Raw genomic sequence first — 20932 nt, 5'->3', positions numbered from 1 at the left:
CCCCCGGGGCGGGGCATATTTTGACCCCAGGGCTTTTATTTGAACAAACTTGGTAGACACCCATTAGAACATGTTTCATGCTAAATATCTTAGCTCTAGCTCTTTGGGTTCTTTAAAAGAAGATTTTTTAAGTTTTTACTATATGCATATAGGGAAAATCAATGATACCCCGGGGCGGAGCCAATTTTGACCCCAGGGCATTTATTTGAACAAACTTGGTAGACACTCATTAGAAGATGTTTCATGCCAAATATCTAAGCTCTAGCTCTTATGGTTTTTTAAAAGAAGATATTTAAAGTTTTTTCTTTCAGTTGCCATGGCAACCAGAGTTCTGCATGGAATTAAATTCTTTGAACAATTTTTAAAGGTGACCACCAAAGTAACATTCCTGTGAAGTTTGGATGAAATTGGCTTAGTGGTTTATGAGGAGATGTCATTTAAAGTAAAAGTTTACGGATGGACGGACGCCGGACGGACGCCGGACGAAAAGCGATCACAAAAGCTCACCCTGTCACTTTGTGACAGGTGAGCTAAAAATAACCACAAATAGAAGTTATCATTAAACTTGTTGTGTACATGGTACTGTGTTGAAAGATTCAAGGTTTTCTTTTCTGGTTAGTCCCTAACATTCTTACAAATGTACGAAATAGAACCATGCTAACCAATGGAATCCCAGGAGTATATATATTTAAGGTCCTTCGTGTATTACATACAGGTTTTACTTCTGAACAAGATTGCATTTGAGAAAAATGCTATGCCACCACATGGTTCAAATTTTATAGCTGTACATCAAAGGACAAGAAAGTAGGTCACATCATCAAAATCTAGGTCAAAGTTCAATTTTACAACTAAAACTGTGCACATGGTCAAAATGTCATTGCTGTACATCAAAGGACAAGAAAGTAGGTCACTGTCCCCTTGGGCAATGCATAATTTTGACCCAAGGGTTTAATAACAATCTTGATACAGGTCCACCAAACAACATTTTAAGTCAAATATCTAAGCTATAGCTTTCTCCCATTCAGAAAACATTTGTTTTATTTTCTGTTTTTACTACGTGTACATAATGAGAATCACTGCCCCCGGGCAGGGCCAATTTTTGACATTTGAACAACTTTGGTAGAGGACCTATAGATGATATTATATATCAAACATCAAAGCTCTATGCCTTGAACCTTCAGATAAAAAATTTTTTTTCACTATATGTACATAATGAAAATCAATGACCCCCGGGGCGGAACCAATTTTGACCCCAGGGCTATAATTTGAACAATCTTGCTAGAGGTTCACTACACAATGTTTTACGCAAAATATCTTAACTTTATCCTTTGTAAATTTAGAGAAGATGATTTTTTAAGTTTTAACTATATACATATAGGATAAACCTATGGCTCCCAGGAGCGGGGCTAATTTTGACACAAGAGGCCAAATTTGAACAACTTTGGTAGAGTACCTTTAGATGATATACTTTTACAAATATTAAAGCTCTAAGCCTTGTACCTTCAGACAATAAGATTTTTTTATTTTTTACTATATGTATATATATATTGAAATCAATGACCCCCAGGGCGGGGGCAATTTTGACCCCAGGGCTATAATTTGAACAATCTTGCTAGAGTTTTACAACACAATGTTTCATGCAAAATATCTAACCTTTAGCATTTGTCAATTGCTAGAAGAATTTTTTAAAAGTTTTTCCTATATACATATAAGGAAAACCAATGACCCCTGGGGCGGGCGGATTTTGACCCCAGGGCTATAATTTGAACAATCTGGGTAGAGGTCTACAAGACAATGCCTTATGCAAAATATCTAAGCTCTTAGCCTTTTGGGTCTTTACAAGAAGGTGTTTTAAGTTTTTACTATATGTACATATAGCGAAAATCAATGACCCCGGGGCGGGGCCGATTTTGACCCAAGGGCTATAATTTGAACAATCTTGGTAAGGGTCTACCAGATGATGCCTTTTGCAAAATATCTAAGCTCTAGGCCTTTTGGGTTTTTACAAGAAGGTATTTTAATTTTTTACTATATGTAGATAGTGAAAATCAATGACCCCCGGGGCGGGGCCAATTTTGACCCCAGGGCTATAATTTGAACAATCTTGTTAGAGGTCTACCAGACAATGCCTTATGCAAAATATCTAAGCTCTAGGCCTTTTGGGTCTTTACAAGAAGATTTTTTAAATTTATTCTTATTATTCCTTTTGGTTGCCATGGCAACCAGATTTCTGCATGGAATGAAATTCTTTGAACAACTTTGGAAGCCCTTCACCCAAGGAACAATCCTGCCAAGTTTGGTTGAAATTGGACTAGTGGTTTTTCACAAGAAGATTTTTTAAGTTCACTATATAATCCTTATAACACACACACAAACACACACACACACACACACACACTTACACACAGGTGAATCGCTATATGCCACCGCATCGCAAATGCTGCGGTGGCATAAAAATACATAGGGGTCTAATCCAGGAGATTGCCGAACCACCTTACCTATAACCAATATATTATTGATCCATCTAAATGTTCACTTGATCTACTTTGCCAGCATATACAGAAATACCAATTTCCCTCACATGCATAGCGTCCAAATTGATGGAGCACATCTTAGTGTCCAATATTATGTCCTTTTATGATAAACACAACATCCTTAGCCCCTATCAACATGGCTTCAGGTCAAAACGGAGTTGTGAGTCCCAGCTAGTAAGCTTCTCCCAGGAAATTCATGACAATCTTGAAAGTGGCCAACAAACTGATGTCATAGTCATGGATTTCAGTAAGGCATTTGATAAGGTGGACCATCACAAACTTGTGAGTAAACTAGAAAGATTGGGTATAAGTTATGAGGTTACAAATTGGGTCCATTCCTTCCTTAAGTCACACTCCCAGCAAGTTGTAGTTGAAGGTCAAAAATCAGGAATACTACCAGTTCTCTCAGGTGTCCCCCAAGGCTCGGTATTAGGTCCCTGCCTTTTCCTTTCTTAAATGACCTCCCAGATAGTGTCAAAGGTAAGGTTAGACTCTTTGCAGATGATACTGTTGTCTACCTAACCATCAGATCTAAACAAGATGCCCAAACCCTCCAAGATGACCTTCATGCTTTAGAAAAATGGGAAAAAGACTGGTCCATGGAGTTCAGCCCAGACAAATGTGAAGTTCTCAGGATAACAAGAAAAAGAAACCCTGTAATATTTCCTTATACCCTCCATAACATCCAACTAAACTCAACTCAAGAAGCGAAATACTTAGGAGTCACTATTAGTCAAGACCTTTCATGGACCAAACATATAAACAACATCACATCTAAAGCAAATAACTCCCTCAGATTCATTAGAAGAAATGTTAAAACTTCAAATAAAAAGATAAAAGAAACTGCATATAAGACCTATGTTAGACCTCAGGTTGAATATTGCTCCATAGTTTGGCATCCTTGGCAGAAATACTTAATTTATAAGATAGAGCAAGTACAAAGATCAGCTGCTAGATACATTTTTAATGATTATGACTATACAAGTAGTGTCTCAAAAATGATAAATGATCTTAATTGGCAAACCCTTGAACAGCGTCGAAACATCAGTGCTGTAACCTACTTGTATAAAATCCAAAACAACATTGTTTTTGTTGACCACCAACACCTTACTCAAACAAGAAATCTGAACTACCTGATACCCTACTCGAGGACACAATATCATCAAAATTCTTTCTTTCCTAGGAGCATACGTCTTTGGAATAGCCTTCCCCTAAATGTTCAGTCTAGCCCCAGTTTAAACATCTTTACTGAGAGGCTTGACTCAAAACTGCACACTAGGCCATCCTTAAAAAATTGTTTGTTTGCAGTAACGCTACTCAGAATTTTCAGTGTGGGTAGGTAGGTCGATTTTTTTTATTTTATTTTTTTTTTTTTTTTTGGCATGAACTCTACATATACTACCATAGACTAAACAGCAAAACAAGATCACTAATACCCAATATAGCATTTGTAATGTCTTTGTTAGACAGCTTTCCATGGGCGCTGCCATGTTGAATTAATAAATGATTGCAAAAAAAAAAACTACATGTACAGCAAAAACAAAAACACTCTGGGGTTTTCGCGAAAAAAATTTTGATTTGCCAGACCCTAAAAAATAGTTTGGGTAGGGGCAAATTTCGTGAGTCGGTCGCGTTACTGCAAACAAACAATTTTTTAAGGGTGGCCCTATGTCTTTTAAATTAATAGTCTTGTAGAACTTTTATTCTTTTAACTTTTTAATTTGCATATAAATAAATTCTTTTATTAACAGTTCCCTGACAACGCGCCTGCTAGTCATAATCAGAATTGATTGTTAAGCAGTATGATGTAGATGTAGATGTACTAGAAACCGAAACTAGGGATATATACAGTATACAATTTATATATTCTATATTTAGCTGACAAGACCAAAAAATGTAAACAAATTTCCACACAAACTAAAATAACGGTAACTTACATTTTAGCCAACCCTTTAACAAGAATTACGCTAGAAAATGCATTTTTCACATTACCTTTTGATACAATAATGAAAGTTGGTTTTTCCAGTTACCCACAATACATCGGGTATGGGCGATACTAAACTGCTGACGAAATAGCTAGCGACATAGAATATTCTGGCATGCGAGCAGTTCCCGTACAAAAATCATAGTTACCTTAACATTATCTTTTATTACGCTCACCCACCAAAATTTGAATTTTACACATCAATATTCGGCTCGTCACACAAATCATGGAAATTCCATCATGTTCTTAACATAGAATAACCCTTACTTATGAGGCCTCAAATGGGGTACCGAAATTATCCATTATTTTGTATGAAGAGAAGTAGTCCAACTAATTAGACTTGTCAAAGAGACACCGAGATAATTTTGGACGGGCGCTGTCTTTTTCCTTTTGACAGTAAGAAAAAAAAAGTCTGTAAAATGGGCCAAACCGTTCACGCCAAATTAATTAGGCTAGAAGAGAAGTAGTTCCCGTACATAAAATCTAACCCATTATAATTATACAATTTTATTATATCGGACCTATTTTTCATTTACAATTGTTGAACAGACCATTATCTAAGAGATAAATAGATGTAATTCAGGAAATAGAGCGTAGACTAAACGCGGGTATCTATATATTACCCGGTACTGTTACCCCAACGCATTTACATGCAATAGCATGCTTGTATGCATGATATTTTACGCATCAAAGCCATAAAATTATTTTATATAGTAATATTGGTCAAAATGATTTGTAACGTACTGCCGAACTTACACTTAGATTTTGTCTTGTTTTTGTATCTGCTTGATTTGAAATGAATTTTTGAAGAATGCAAGTAAAAATCAAGCGTTTAAATGAAAAATACGGGTACTGCTTCTGTACGGGAACTGCTCGCATGCCAGTATAGGAAACTGCTGACTAGTTAGATAAAGAAGGGAAAATGCTGACCAGTTAAACATATAGTAAAATTGCTGACCAGTTAGATATATAGTGAAGATGTGACCAGATATATAGAGAAAAATGATATTTGTCTTGAAATTGTTTCTCTTTTTTTTCAATGTCTGCAATGTTAATAGTGTATACAGTGGCGGGTTCAGATCCGGGCTTCAGGGCTGCAGCCCCCACAGCTCTGCCCAAATATACGTTTACCAGCTGGGCTGGAATATATTGTCAGTTTCATACTTTTTTGGCTGCAAAACATTTATTGTTGTCATCCAAATGTTAATCTCTTGCATGGGGACTTGGCAGAGATCTTTATCTATCAACAAGCTTGAATGACTTCAGTGCATAATTGATTGGTTTATTATTTTCCAAAGAAATAAATGAAATTAATAGTCACAAATAGTGGCAAATAGATGTTTTACACAGTACACAAACATTGTTTTCTTTGGGAAAGCCCTATAATTAAGAAACTGAAAATTATGATTTGTAAATTAAAAAAGGTGGCGAGTTTTAAAAAAAGATAATATCACGGAGCTATATCTGTGATAATATTAAAGGAATCACGTTTAAATAACTAGTTGTACTAAAATTTTATTAGGATGAAATTACTGATCATTTGCTTTTAATAACTTTTGCAGTTATATTTTTTAAACAAAACTTAAACTGTACTAATCTCTTTAATCATAATTAAAAATGTATTCATTGATGGAAAGAATTTTTATTGAATATTAAAGTTTGAAATTATTTTATTTTTTGTACAATAGAAAGGCAGTATTTTAATAACAATTTATTTAGGAAAATCGTGTTTTATTCATATGAGTAAATTGATTGAATGTTTGTATTTATTTTATCAACGGTCGCGTATACATTGGTAAGTGTGCTGTTATTTTGTAAATGCTCACTACTAAACACCAGGAAATGCTATTTGAAAGACCCTACAAACACTAACGTATACAAAATACTGTGTGATGTAAAACCATCCAAAGGTACCATAAACAGCACTGGAAAGTCAAGAAAATAACACCATTTTCATCCTAATATTTCAAAATTTTCTCAGTCTATCGGAGGGGACACCCCTACAGGCCCACCCCAATTACAAATATTTTCTAAATTCCATATCCTCTAAATATTTAAAAACAAACATTAGTATACACATATATAAGCAAAGTACATTGCCAGTCATAAGATGAGCTATAAAACACATCAAGTACATTTTTGTCACATGAACAAGATGCTGGCACAATTCTCGAATGTTGCATTATTTTTTGTAAAATGTTCAAACCATATGTCACCCCCCCACCCCCCCCCCCCCCCCCCCCCCACCCCCAGAAAACCATGTTCTGTATCCGCCCCTGGTATAAAATTATGGTACAATTGAATTAATAAAAACTGCTGACTAATTAAATATTAATTCTAATTGATAATTTTAAGCCGTAAACATATAATAGAGTCTGATGACCAGTTATATATATAGTGAAAATGCTGACCAGTTAGATATAGAGAGAAAATAATATCTTGCCGTGAATTTCTTATTTATACTTTTTTATTATTTTTATTATCATGCATAAGTATACTGCTCAATTTTACATAATCATTATCATCATTTTCTGTTACAATATTCTATCTTTGTACATATATTATACGATCTATGAATAAAATTTGCAATTTGCGTCTCTTTTGTATGAGTAATTGTTTAAATATTTTTGTCATTATAACATCATTTTCACCTGAAATCTGTTTGACTCAGTGTATAAGTTTTACACAATTTATTAAAATGTCCGTGCATGTTACATATATAGTCCTTTTAGCATTCCCCCTATCTTGATAAAAATATTACTCTATACAAGTTTTCCATATTAGATCTAGATCTATTTAGACTTTTTCAATACACTATAAAAAGAAAATAATAATAAAAATAACAACAAACAATTAATAAAAATTAAATAAATTTCCCCTGTCTTACAACCGTCTGAATTAACCCCACGGCAACTTCACACCTTCACCGATTTTCCTTCTTTATCTAAGTAAGTAAGTAGGTAGGTAAGTAAGTAAGTGAAGTGAAGTGAAGTGAAGTGAAGTGAAAGTGAGAGTAAAAGTAAAAGCAAGTAAGTAAGCAAGCAAGCAAGTAAATTATTTATTATAATGAAATTGTGCAGATATCAATTTCATACATGATAAGAATACATACAAAGACACCCATTGGACCTTAATGGACCTATAAGTCACCTTATTACATATTTACAAATATACTAACTGTGATCAATACATAGCTTTTAAAATTGAACATTTAAATGAGATCAAAGTTGTTGCTCGATCTGTAAATTACAGTATCACATTTCAGAAAATGGACAGTCAATAAATCATCATGTTTCACTATTGGCACGTTAAAAATCAAATACCTATTATACAGTAAATTTCTCATTAACACATATGCTTTAATAAGAAATTTTATTATTTTGTCCTGGTGATTTGTAATAAGAAATACTATTTTTTTCTTTATTTGTCATGTCGTTATATACATCATTTATAATAATGTTATTGAATGTCATTGATCTTACATCATTATATACCGGACACACAATTAAGAAATGAGTTTCATCTTCAGTTAATCCTGATTGGCATAAAGTACAATGTCTTTGTTTTGGCTCTTCTCCTACATACCTTCCGGTTGGCAGAATACCGCACCGAAACTGTGCATAAATTGAGCGTCCATTTCTTTTAAGATTGACTAACAAATAGCTTTCACATGAAAATTGGGTCTTAAATGTTTTGTAAGTCCTTAATTTAGACACCTTTTCATAGTCGATTGCCATGTATTTGCATAATACTCGAACAATTTCTATTTTATCTATGTGGTCAACAGTTTCCGATAATCCTTCTTCATTTAACTGGTCAGCAGCTATCTTCAGCTAACGCGAAAGCATTTTAGTGCGACCCATCGGGTATAACTAAAATACGCAACGGAGATTTTTGGGGCAACGGAATAAGCAAAATGTCTGTTGATTTTTCTCAACACTCAAACCTATCGTGTTTATGTAATTGGAGTATAACGATTAAAAATTGTATAAAAGACATTCAAAGTGGCGATTTTGATGTCCTGAAAAATTAAACGCCAGTGAAACGGACATTTTCTCACAGAACGGAGAGATATCATATATATTGTATACATGTATTTTCTTTGAATTTTTTAAAAGTTTATTCATACCTATATTCATCCAAAAGTAAAAATGTCAGTTAATTCAGTGTAAGAAATTAAAACAAGTTTGTTTTGATGTATATTGGAAAGTTTCAATTTCGATATTTTGAAGAATTGGATGTAGACGAACATAATGCATCAGTGATAAAAAGTTATACTATAACTAGCACAATATAATCACACTGATAAAAGTATTTATTACGTATTTAAATCAAATACAGTTAATGACATCCTGTAAGAATTGATGAATTTAAAAGCATGTCTCATTTGATTTGATTTTCTTACTTCGAACAAAAACAGTGTAGGTCATTAATTAGCTTTACTGGCGGAGAAAGAACATTAGATGCCCCACTTTGCAAAATTGTTTCTGGCACATACGGGTATCTGAGTACAATGAGTCACGTTGCGTGGACTATCTTGATAGTGTCGTACATTCCAAACACACTCATTTCGGAACATTACATCAAATTCTAGTGTACTTCTGTCATGATGTATGTTATCAAATGTTTATGATACCATTAGAAACTTGTTTAGAATTAAATGATTTTTCGGGGAAAATGATAGGGTTTAGTTGTACTACAGATAAGATCAAAGTGCTGAAGAACAAGCTGTCCATTACATATGTACTTATAAAACGAAAGTCCATATTATCTTTCGATGATAAAGGAAGAAAATGACAGTCTATTGTTACGAGTTAAACGCAACAGAGAAGATAACGCAGCAACAAATTTTAATTAAAGAAAAAAAAAATAATTAAAGAAAAACGGTTTTATTTACAATAATACAAAAAATATGAAAGTAAAGTTTTTCACAATTATCCATGATTCAAATTTAATATCTCATGAAGTTAAACTCACAGTTCAAATTTAATTGTCAACAACTCAAATTTAATCAATGTCCAATGTACATAGCAGAATATCACAATATGTCCAAAAGCACCTCCCACATAGAATCACTGAATCCAAACTAATATATTACTAAGTTAACTGTATAATAGCACACAATCAGTATATCAACATCACACAATATCACAAATTAGCACAAACCTCGAAGTACAACCATGCCTCATATATATACTATCAATGAACAATCTAGAATACTAAACTACTTAGTGAAAGAATATTCCAGAATGAACATGAAAAAAACTTTCTTGAAAGAAGATGAATGGAAATGAAAAATTATATAAACATCAAATAAACAAGATTATTAAAAATTATAGTGGCATGAGTTGGTATCGGACCCACGACATCGAGATTATCAGTTCTGAGCTCTACATATTGAGCTATTCAGTATATAGATACTAAACACATTTAAAATAAAGCCTATATGCATAACACTATTCATATGATCATGACTGTGAAAAATCATGTTTTGTGGACCTAGTAATCCTGTCGATAAAGATTTTGCAAGCAATCTGATGTACCTCTTTAGTTTTTTAGTGCTTACACTTAGTTTTAAATTCAAAGGAAAATTTCTTAGGGGACCTTTAACGTTTGATTACGGTAAAATCATTATAACCGAAATACTAACTTAATTGAAATGCCCGTAACTGTGATATTTTTCGTTCATGTGTTTAAAATACTAAAGAAAGTAGCTCTATATATTTTCAAAACGAAATACTGTATTTCCGAGACAATTTACAAAGGCTTTAATTCACTATCTCATAAATCATCGAATAACCAGTACCACCCACCTTATCTCCAGAACACAGGTATGAAAAACAGGATCAACAAGGAATTGTAGCATTCAATGAACGCGACACCCACACGACTAAGCAACACGGGGGCACAGGTAAGTAATCACTGAAAAATTTACATTCAGGCTTTCAAGTTAAAAAAGTTCTCAATCTGCTCTCTTCAACAGTGTTCCAATTCTAGACATAAATATTTATTTTTCTCACGTACTAGTGTTATGTAATGGTATTAAGTTAAAATCGAATAAATATATATGGTATACAGTCCAAAGAAAAGAGAATTTAAAATGGTTTTAAGTTGCTGCTGTAAATAACCTATAACCTATAACTCAACGGATGGCCATGGCTTTATGTTCAATGCCTTCAATGTAAAAATGGAAAACAAGATCAACAAGGAAAGGTGGCGTTCAATGAACGCAACCCCAACACGACCCTACAACGTTTTCAATTTGCCGTTTTGGTCGTTTTTAGGGGTTCTGTTGTGCATTTTCTTGAGATTAAGTAAGAGCTGTTTAAAAATTATCACCAAATAAGGAGAATGACCGAAATTGTTTTATTATATCCATTATGTAAACAAAATATCTCCCGATTCATGCTAACTTTCATGAAAATTTTGAAATTTATCTAAAAGTAAAATACTGTGAAGTGAACAAAGAAAGTTATTAACACATTGCAAACGGCACTTACAATCCACGTCAATTAACAAAAAGATGTCAAAAATATATATAAATAATATTACTGCGTTAGTAATGCAGTAGAATTATAGTGATTGATATTGCAAAATCAGTCATTAATCGCACATAACATGTAAATAATTAATTAAATATTGAATCTTTTTACTTTTCATAAGGTCTTAATACATTTTTTCTAAAGATTGAATTTCTTGAAATATTTTGGCTCATCTGGAGGCGTGCAGCTTAAACATTTTCTGTATTCCGCTGTTGATTTTTATTTTAACCCGAAAGGTAATCATCAATGATGTATATCAATGTTGTATATTGCTACTGTCTTACACTGTAAATTATTACATTTAAATGACATCAAAAGTGTGATAATACAATGAGAAACAGTGTTCGACATGATATGTCATTTGTGCTTGTTTTTTTTTTTTTTTCGGAAACTCAGAGCAATGAACTGTAGACAAAATCAAGACACCTGCTTTTAAAACAGATTTATAAAGCATGGATGTCTAATATTAATGTATCTCCGTCGGGTGTCGATTTTCTGATTAAGTAACCTGCTTCCTATACGTCTAAACTTAAACGTAATTTCTGACCTGAAATTAAAAAATGCTACATGAAAATTTTGATTGAAAGAGTTATTGAGTCGTGAGATTCAGGCCGTTCTGAAAGCAATGCATAACTGTGAATTGGCTTTTCAGCAACAGAGAATTTTTATAAGTAATTACTGTCATTGATTAGCAAGCATTGCTAAAAATTTTGTCGTAAACAAAACTCAGAAATAACCTATGCAACTTAAATGCTGTAAATGAATCTTAGGCGGAAAGTTATACTAAATAGCTTACTTTATGGTAAATACATTTATCGAGTGACCATCTAGGTCAATAAATTAATAACAGGTGTTTGGCAAATCTTTAGGTAAAAATGGCCTTTCTAAAGACATTTGAATATAGGTGTTGTATTGATTGTATTGATGTACATTTTCTATTCTTTTAGGGATTTATTTTAAATCTTTAAGTATCAAGTATTCTTACAAGTTTAAAATAAAGAAATTGCTATATGTCCAATCAGTAAGAGTATTTTACATATGTAGCAACTATCATTTTTATAAAGCGCATTTTTTTTATAATAATTGTGTTCTGGTTTTAGAATATAAAGCCAGTAAAAGTCATTGCATGATCATTTAATGAAATCTTTAAAGTCAAACAGATATTCTTTTTTTATTTAGAAATGAAGTTTGTCAGTTTAGATGTCGTATCACACCTAATGTTGAAAATATTCTTTAAATTACAAAATCTGTAACTGATTTGATATCCTAAATTTAAGATACCATTGATATTTCGTCAGATTTTCACTCTGCCAGTCATACTCATTTCCTGTTGAAATATTTTAAATAAATTCAAACAGCCTTATTACTATTGTATTTCAAAAAGATTTTGTAATTTAAAGAATATTTTTAACATTAGGTGTGATACGACATTTAAACTGACAAACTTCATTTCTAAATAAAAAAAAGAGATATCAAATCAGTTATGTGTTCCGCCTCCGTGGTCGAGGGGTTAGAGTCGATGACTTCTAATCCAGTTACCTCTCTGGCGTGGGTTCGACCCCCGGGAGATGCTTTGGTAGTTTAGCACGGATGAAGGTAGTGTAGAACTGTTGTGACAATCCAGGAACGATGGTTAGGAAACTACCCGCCTATATGACTGAAATGCTGTTGAGAAAAGGCGTAAAATGAAACAAACAAACAAAAAAAAACAGTTATTTGTATCCTGCTGATTTTCCTACTTGTGCTGTTTTCCGCCTATGTTGAGAATCAACATCTTAGTATGATATTGTTCCTGTCCGCATTTTAAGGAATCGGCCTTACTAAGCGGTAAAATTCGTATTTCGAGCCCTATTCAACTTAATGTTTCCATTACGCTTAATAAGAATGTTAAATGGAAGTCGGCGTACTTTGTCTATAGCATGGGCGTACCTTTTCAAACGGGATGTTCCTATATTGCGTTATAAATCAATGTTTGTATTTTATCATGACAGTGGTATAATCGATATAATCCAAAACAATAAAAGATATACAAAGAACAAAAAAGTTTTACCAATATAAAACAAAATGTAAAGGAAAGTTCTAAAACAATGTACAATAATAAGGATAATTCTTTAACTTTTTAGTTAATTTGTAAATTATTACAAAACTTATAAACGTAAAACAAGAGCAATGCCTAAAATAGAAGCTGTCCTACTTTGAAACATCATCAATATAAATATGCTACATATAATTTAATTTCAATGTTTACAAAATGGGAATTTTCATAGCTACTGTACAAGAAATAATTATTATGTCATTGTTATTCAAGCACTTTTTTGTATCGAAAACTTAGAAATAATATAATTTTGCATGCTATGCCGAGTATCTTTTTTAAAAGATACTTCTTGTTGCTACTTCAAACTCTTTGCGCTTGTTACAAACGACTCCAGTTGTGTCGAATAATCTGATTGGTTTAATTTTAAACTGCGGATACCAGCGCGGAATACGACTTAGCCACTACAGATTTTGAAAATAAAATGTCAAATGATTAATAAAAAGGTAATGATATATATGTGGAGAGATTTGTAAAAACATGCCATCTGCCTCCTGTTTCCTTGTAATTGAATGGGCGTAAGATCATTTCTTTATGTAAATTAAAATACACACATTTGTCATCTGAGTTCTGGCACAGGACTAGTCAAAATATATTGACGTGCCAAAGCTTGATTCTGAGATATTTTCGTTCTAGGGCAGAATCTCGCTTTAACGTCAAAACCAAAAGGAGACCTTTCTGTGGTGAAACGTGGATTTCGATGTAAATGTGAAAATACAGACAATTTAAACTAAGAATTTATTCAGCAATACAATTTTAAGGAATTAACAGCACAAAAAGTGCCAGACTATCAACTTAAAAGAAAGTAAACCACGTTAGTTTCATTTCACCGTCTCATTTGTGTACCAACGCCGCCATATTGTGATGTTGCTACAGTAATGTAACATGTACGCTAAAAATCGATATTGTTCGGTACCGTGCGTGAATCCTGTAATTTTCATATTATTTTTTTTTTGCGTGGCTAAAAAAAATATGAAAAACTAAACAAATTATTCTTAATGTTGTTATTATTAATTATATTTATTGCTACATTAAAATAAATCGCCAGGAAATAATCAAATATTTTTTCTAATTGATTGAAATCTTTAAAATGATGCGGAGAAACTTTTAGTTTAGTCCTCTTTTTTACAAAAATGTTTATTAAAGGATAAACAAATATTTCATTTCATTAAAATTTATATTGTTACCACTCTGTTGTATTATCCCAGACTTCCCGAAATACGTCGGTCCGACGGACATGTCCGATAAATTTTGATCAGGTCCGACGAGTTTTTATTCCGGATCGGTCCGACTGTCCGGCTTTTATCCAAGCCGCATGTATACAAAATGGCGTCGCTAAAGGTGCCAAACCTTGGAAATATAAAAAATCTACGTCAGAGGAAAAGGCAGAACAGCAGTAAAAGGATAAAAAGAATAGACCTGAGACAAAATTTAATGAAAAATAGAAGCAAGACAGTGAATTGGTGGTGTATGATAGGGAGGAGATGAAAATGCGCTGTAAGGAATGTGCCGATTTTTACGGCGAAAAAAATAAAAACAAAAAGTGTCTTAGAAATACAAACACAAGTTATTCTTTGATTTTGATCAATTTTATTTGGTCCGACAGATTTCGTTTCGGTCCGACGGATTTTCATGGTTTGTCAGACCGAATGTCTGACAGTTTTTTTCAACTTTCGGGAAGTCTGTTATCCATGTTAGTATAATTATGTTAGTCACAACTTGCTGCATACTACAAACAGCAACTCCTTGCCTAGGAAAGGTTTGTTTTTCAAACGTGCATTACGCTATGAAAGTTTCTTGAATTAAATTGTAAATTCATGCACTAATTTTTCATTCCTCAACAGTTTTCAGAAAAGTAAAACTCGTTACTTCGATCGCCCATTTTTCGTTTGTCTGTATCTGAAAGAACCTGTGTACATGTACCATTTATCCGTGTAATAAAAGACTGTTATCATAGCATGCCGTAATGTCCTGGATATTTGGGTGTTGTTTAAGCGATGTTCCAGAGAAGTTATTGTCCCGGTATAGAAAATATATTCCACATAATAATATTTATTTTTGAAATGTGTCAACTATTCCTGAACGCCGACACCGGTACGCTGGCCAATATTCACTTCGGAAATGTTGACACTATTACGTAATAATTGATGCGCGGTCCTGTTTCTACCTTACTTAAATTCTTTGTGTCAACTTAAAATTTATAAGATTAAGTTTTTAATAAATAAATTTGATTTAAAGGTAAGTATTTAAATTTGAGCCGTGATTCCTTTCCAGAATCAGTTAAACAAGTTTCCATGCTGACACGGTCCAAATTGTAAAGAAAAGTTATTTTTAGATTGTAATTAGATCTACATGTATTTATTTTTCAGTTTATATACTTGATGATTTATTTTAAAGACGATAATCTTATGCTTAAATTTCTTTCTAGAATACATTTATGAAAAATGTTTAAACGGTGATAAGAATTTAAATGTGTTATGGTCCCGAGTTTCCTCAGTACATTTTCCCGGCTTACCATACGCTCTGAATTAACGCAATATATCCAACTTTTTAAGTTTTGAGTTTGACATTTATTTTTTAGGAACTATTTTCTGGTTTTCAATCTAAATTTACAAGAAAGTTAAAATCTTAATTTTAGTTCTATGTCAAAAAACTCAAGAAATATTGAAAAAAAAAAGAACTGAAGAGGCGCCGTGATTTCTTACCGATTTTATAAGTTCGTTTTCAAAAGCAACACCTTTTATATTTGGGCAGTAACAATCTGTATCTATTATTGTTTAAAATGAGCAAACGTGTTGCATAACCCTTAAATCTTATAAGATTGGACAAGAACCAAAGTAATCACAGACACTTGGGGTGTGGAGCACAAAACGCATTTAAAATCCAAATAGAATGTATATTTGGTGAGCCACGTTTGAATTTGTCGAAAGAGTTTGTAAATGGAGTAAAACGGCGATAATCTTGGTGTTTATTTTGCCTGTTGCATTGTTTATATTGACGTTGAAGTTTAATCATGGTGAAGAATTATATCTTCTGTGTGGATGGGCCAAAGGATTATGTGAAAATATTGGAAACGGAATAAAGTACATTGTGTTTTTGACGGTAGTTGTGCGGATTTTTTCCGGCGAAGATTTTTATCTTGTGTATTATTATAGACGTTGAAATATGATTTTTTTTCAAAACGGCTTATATTAAGTGTTTTTGATATATATATGATCAGTACATGTGCTGGGATTGATAAATATACATTTTATTTGCATATTAAAGGCGTTTTGAGCTCCACACCCAAGTGCCTATGAAAGAAATTAGCGACGCAGCGTTTTGTTCAGTATAAACATTGTAAAATAACCGCGTTGCAATTGATTCTTCAAATCGCACTTCGCCATGCATGTATTTTATAAAGAAAATAATTTCTTAGACAGCATAAAAATGAGATGTATGGAATAAATCGTTACTGCATACCAACATTATGAAAGTCTTTTGCAAAACAAAAAATAACAACAAAAAAATGAAGCGGGCACCTGTTTCATGAAATAAATTTCCGAGTATTTTTTCCCTGCTACCACGATCATTTTAAAACAATTTTCATACCTACGTGTGTGTGTGTGTTTTTTTTTTCTTTCTATCAACATCTTTAGAAAGATTTTTGGAGTAAACTATCAAGAATTATGGACATGCGTGGATAAGAAATGAAAAAAAAGAGAAATTTACATGGAATGTTCATGTATAATGTCGAGGCATCGCGTTTGACATTTATTCGTTTTATTATTGATAAAAATTATTTTGAACATTGAAAGTATCGTTTAATAGTTAATCAATATGATTATAAATAACAGACTGACAAATTCCTTAGAATGGTGTCTTCTCGTAGTCGCTAAAGCACTAGGAGTCCCGAGTCCGTACATTGTACGTTGCTCTTTAAACATATAAACCTCATATTTCTGCTCTTAACACATCCCTATTTTCATCATAATCGTGGAAAAAAAATCTATAGATACCAACAGGTCCCATGTCCTATATTTACTGGGAAAGATGAACAAAATAATTTTTTATAAACAAGGAACGGTTTAGTGAGGAGTTCATTTACAGAGTAGCTTTTCTAAAAAGATAATGATGATTCTGATATTTCTAAGAATGCTCTGACAATAACGAATAAGTTGTGCATCTGCTCAAATAAAATAATATTTTCATCCTTTCGTAGTTATTAATTTTTGCATAAATAAATGTCTTAAATACAACATTAAACTTAGCCTGGGTTCCAGTCTGTCGATTTTTTTATGTGCTTCTGTTCGGCAAATCGATTGATACTATCAAAACCAGAGATGTTGTGCGTTATCTATGACAATCGTGTATGAAATAGCGCGTATGTTATAAATAAGCAAAAAATATCAACGCCTGAATCCCAAGCTACATTAAACTTGATATTTTACTAAGAGTGTTTCGTCGTTTCTCAGTAACGCAGTACCGCATACACACCAGTGTAGTTATCAACAGTGTATTTGTCACGTGACATTAGCGGCGATGTCTTTATTTAGATAGTGCATGTGTTTATTTTTCTATAAAAATCATTATGTAAAGAATATTTTCACAAATAAAACATGGAATTGATGTAGATATGAACATATAAAGATATCGTAACAAATTCATTCAAATATGAATTCAATTCTTATACGATTTTAGACGGTTCAAAGCTTGCGCTCAAAATCCCGGCGCAAATTTCACCACAGAAAAGGTACTTTTTAGGTTGTACGTAGAGGCGAGATATTGCCCAGACACGAAAATAGCACAATATCTCGTCGCGAAGTACAATTAGTTGGACTAGCACAGGACCAGTTATGCGACCCCCAGTTATGGTATCAATAACATTTTCATTGAAATATTTCTGACATTTGAATTTCTAGTTAATAATAATATGCAATATGTGTCTAACTAGATCTATCTGTTGGCAACTCAAATTCTTATGAATTCAGGGGTACTTTTTACTAGCTTATAATTATAAGCTAATGTTTATTGTAATATGTAAACCGACTTAAAATAAAGTTTCTTGTATCCCGGTGTAATCTAAATTCGGCGATATAAGAACAAATGTCAATGGCATTTTCAATAAACTACAGTAATCTATAATTATACTTGATATAATTTTACTACAAATATTTAAAAGTTACTTTAAGTTCATTTCTAACAATGTAATCGTTCAGCGGTTGCCAGATATAAACAAATATGGCTGATGTAAAATCTTCGGTACAAGTCAACCCGGCCCCAAGTTAACCCGGCCGCAAGTCAGCCCGGCCCCAAATTGGTCAACCCGGCCCCAAACCAATGTTATTTCTGGTCAACCCGGCCCCTTTTTATTTATTTTTTTGTGCTTTAAAATATAAACACTTATCAAGAAATAAATAAAAATTCACAACAAAAACAACAACAAAAGTTTAACGATAATATCTTTTATTATTTATTTTATATCAAAACTATCAATATTAACAAACAAGCAACACATGCATAGTTTACTGTTTTTACCGTCGCGAAAATAAGGTGACGTCTGTCTTCAACCTCAAATTGGTCAACCCGGCCCCAAACCAATGTTATTTCTGGTCAACCCGGCCCCTTTTTATTTATTTTTTTTTGTGCTTTAAAATATAAACACTTATCAAGAAATAAATAAAAATTCACAACAAAAACAACAACAAAAGTTTAACGATAATATCTTTTATTATTTATTTTATATCAAAACTATCAATATTAACAAACAAGCAACACATGCATAGTTTACTGTTTTTACCGTCGCGAAAATAAGGTGACGTCTGTCTTCAACCTTAACCTCTCTACGAAACTAAACTTTTTTATTGACAAATCATGGAAATACTTTTTTACACAGTAAATATTCTTTGAAAATAAGTTAATAAAATACGAAACAAATATTAATTATACTGATGAACGTATTCAATAAATTTTTATTATAAAAACATTCAAATGAACTGAAAAAAATATTGTTGTAAACTTAATTTATACAAACCTTTTAACTCGAAATTCTATGCATTTCTTCCTAATTATCGCATTAACACTTATGAAACCATCTTTAATTTACATCGAATTTAAAGGATTTGTTTTCACAGCTATAGCTTTTTTTGTTCATTGATTGCTTTAAACTGTTTGATTATCACATCTGAAATATGTTGAGTTACATATAATTGTTGATGTTATATAATTATTCATTATCACTATTGCGTATTAAAGTCTTAATCGGCGCAATTAAATTTACCGACACTTTTATGCCAGTTCGCGTTTTTTTTTTTTACTATTGTTCTATAGTTAATAATATTCAATTAATAATTTTATTCCATCATACAACAAAATGACCTGAATAGTTTTCAGAAAAAAATAGTTTGAAAAAAAACATATCCTTGTCTGCCCATGATTCGACACCCTAAGCTTTCAAATGTTATATAAACGATTAAAAAGAAAATTAATCAAAATAAAAATGTCTTACTTGTTAATTTATTTATAATTTTTTCACATTATTCCATTATTAATTTTCTATAAAAGATTCAATGACCGATAAATCGTAGTAAATAAAGGTCATTGACCTTATAATCCGCCATTTTGAATGGTCCTTGAGTCGTCACCACGCACCTGCAACGCGCACTTGCTTAAAATATCACTTCCGGTAGCGTGTTTCTGAGGAATTTTCCATTCATTAAAATGTAAACAAAGCAGACAGTTAAAAACTTTTGATAAAAAATCGATAAAAAATGAAATAAAACAACATTTATGATTATATTCAGTTAGGATTATAAAAAATTGGATTATTATTTATTTTATCCTTAATTTACCGACTAGAACTTGTTGCTAAATAAAAATTGCCGATACATGAAATGTACACAGTAATATTGATTTTCTCATCCTTTTTGGTACTCCTAAAAAGATTCTGTGACGTAATAAAACATAGTGACGAATCAAGGGCAGGGTCGAATCTAGGGCACTTGACGATATTTTGGGGCCGGAATGACCGATTTTGGGGCCGCACTGACTAATTTTGGGGCCGCATTGACCAAATAAAAATACTGTGGGGCCGGATTGACCAATTTTGGGGCCGGGTTGACCAATTTTGAGGCCGGGTTGACTTGGGGCCGGGTTAACTTGGGGCCGGGTTGACTGTAATTCAAAATCTTAAGTACTACGATCTGAAAACGTCACCTAAATTTGGCGATTCTGATTGGTTGCAGTAATTTTTTTATTTTCGCGGGATTGTGACGTAGTATGTTGACCTAGATCGGCAGTAAAAATAGTTAGTTTAATATTAGATAAAAAACGGCGACTGTCAAATTATTTTAAGCAACAATATCAATCAAATAGAGGGAAGTATAGATAAACTTGAAATTGCATCAGGTAAAACACACAATTTTCTCCATGTCATATACAATTTTTAATGTTTACCAGCCGTATCTCCATATTTAGCGCAGAAAATCACTGGAGTTGTAAAAATAGACCGTGGGACATAAACATGATTGACCTTCACCTCTGAAATCTCGCGTGAATGATGAAAAACAAAACATCGCCGAATTTAGGAGAACGCCGAATTTGGGTCACGGTAGGCTATAAACCGACTTAAATAAAGTTTCTTGTAACAAATTGATACCGGTGGTCAATGTCTTCCCCTTGATAAATATTAAATTTTTCCTTTTCAGCAAATGGTAGTCCAAAGTTTTTTGTAATGGTTCTTGTCCAAAATATTAATGCTTTTTTTTCAGGGATTTTTTTGTTGCTTAATTTATACGAAGTG

At 32.5% G+C, this 20932-nt stretch overlaps 1 protein-coding gene across 2 annotated transcripts in view; it reads left to right on the top strand.

The window, feature by feature from the left end:
• The first annotated feature begins 13495 nt into the window (after positions 1-13495).
• The window catches only part of LOC132739143 (kinesin-like protein KIF20A), a 34196-nt gene continuing 26759 nt past the window's right edge, over positions 13496-20932 (top strand). Inside the window, exon 1 of one of the 2 annotated variants that reach the window (XM_060726796.1) lies at positions 13496-13598. The gene's annotated coding sequence lies outside the window, so the exon portion shown is untranslated. The remainder of the gene's footprint in view (positions 13599-20932) is intronic. The other variant, XM_060726797.1, reaches the window with a different exon arrangement.

This window comes from Ruditapes philippinarum, unplaced genomic scaffold (genome assembly GCF_026571515.1).
Source record: "Ruditapes philippinarum isolate M1 unplaced genomic scaffold, ASM2657151v2 ctg545_1_1_1_1, whole genome shotgun sequence".
Classification (NCBI taxonomy): domain Eukaryota; kingdom Metazoa; phylum Mollusca; class Bivalvia; order Venerida; family Veneridae; genus Ruditapes; species Ruditapes philippinarum.
The sequence above is the reverse complement of the archived record's forward strand: the minus strand, read 5'-3'. Positions and strand labels throughout refer to the sequence as shown.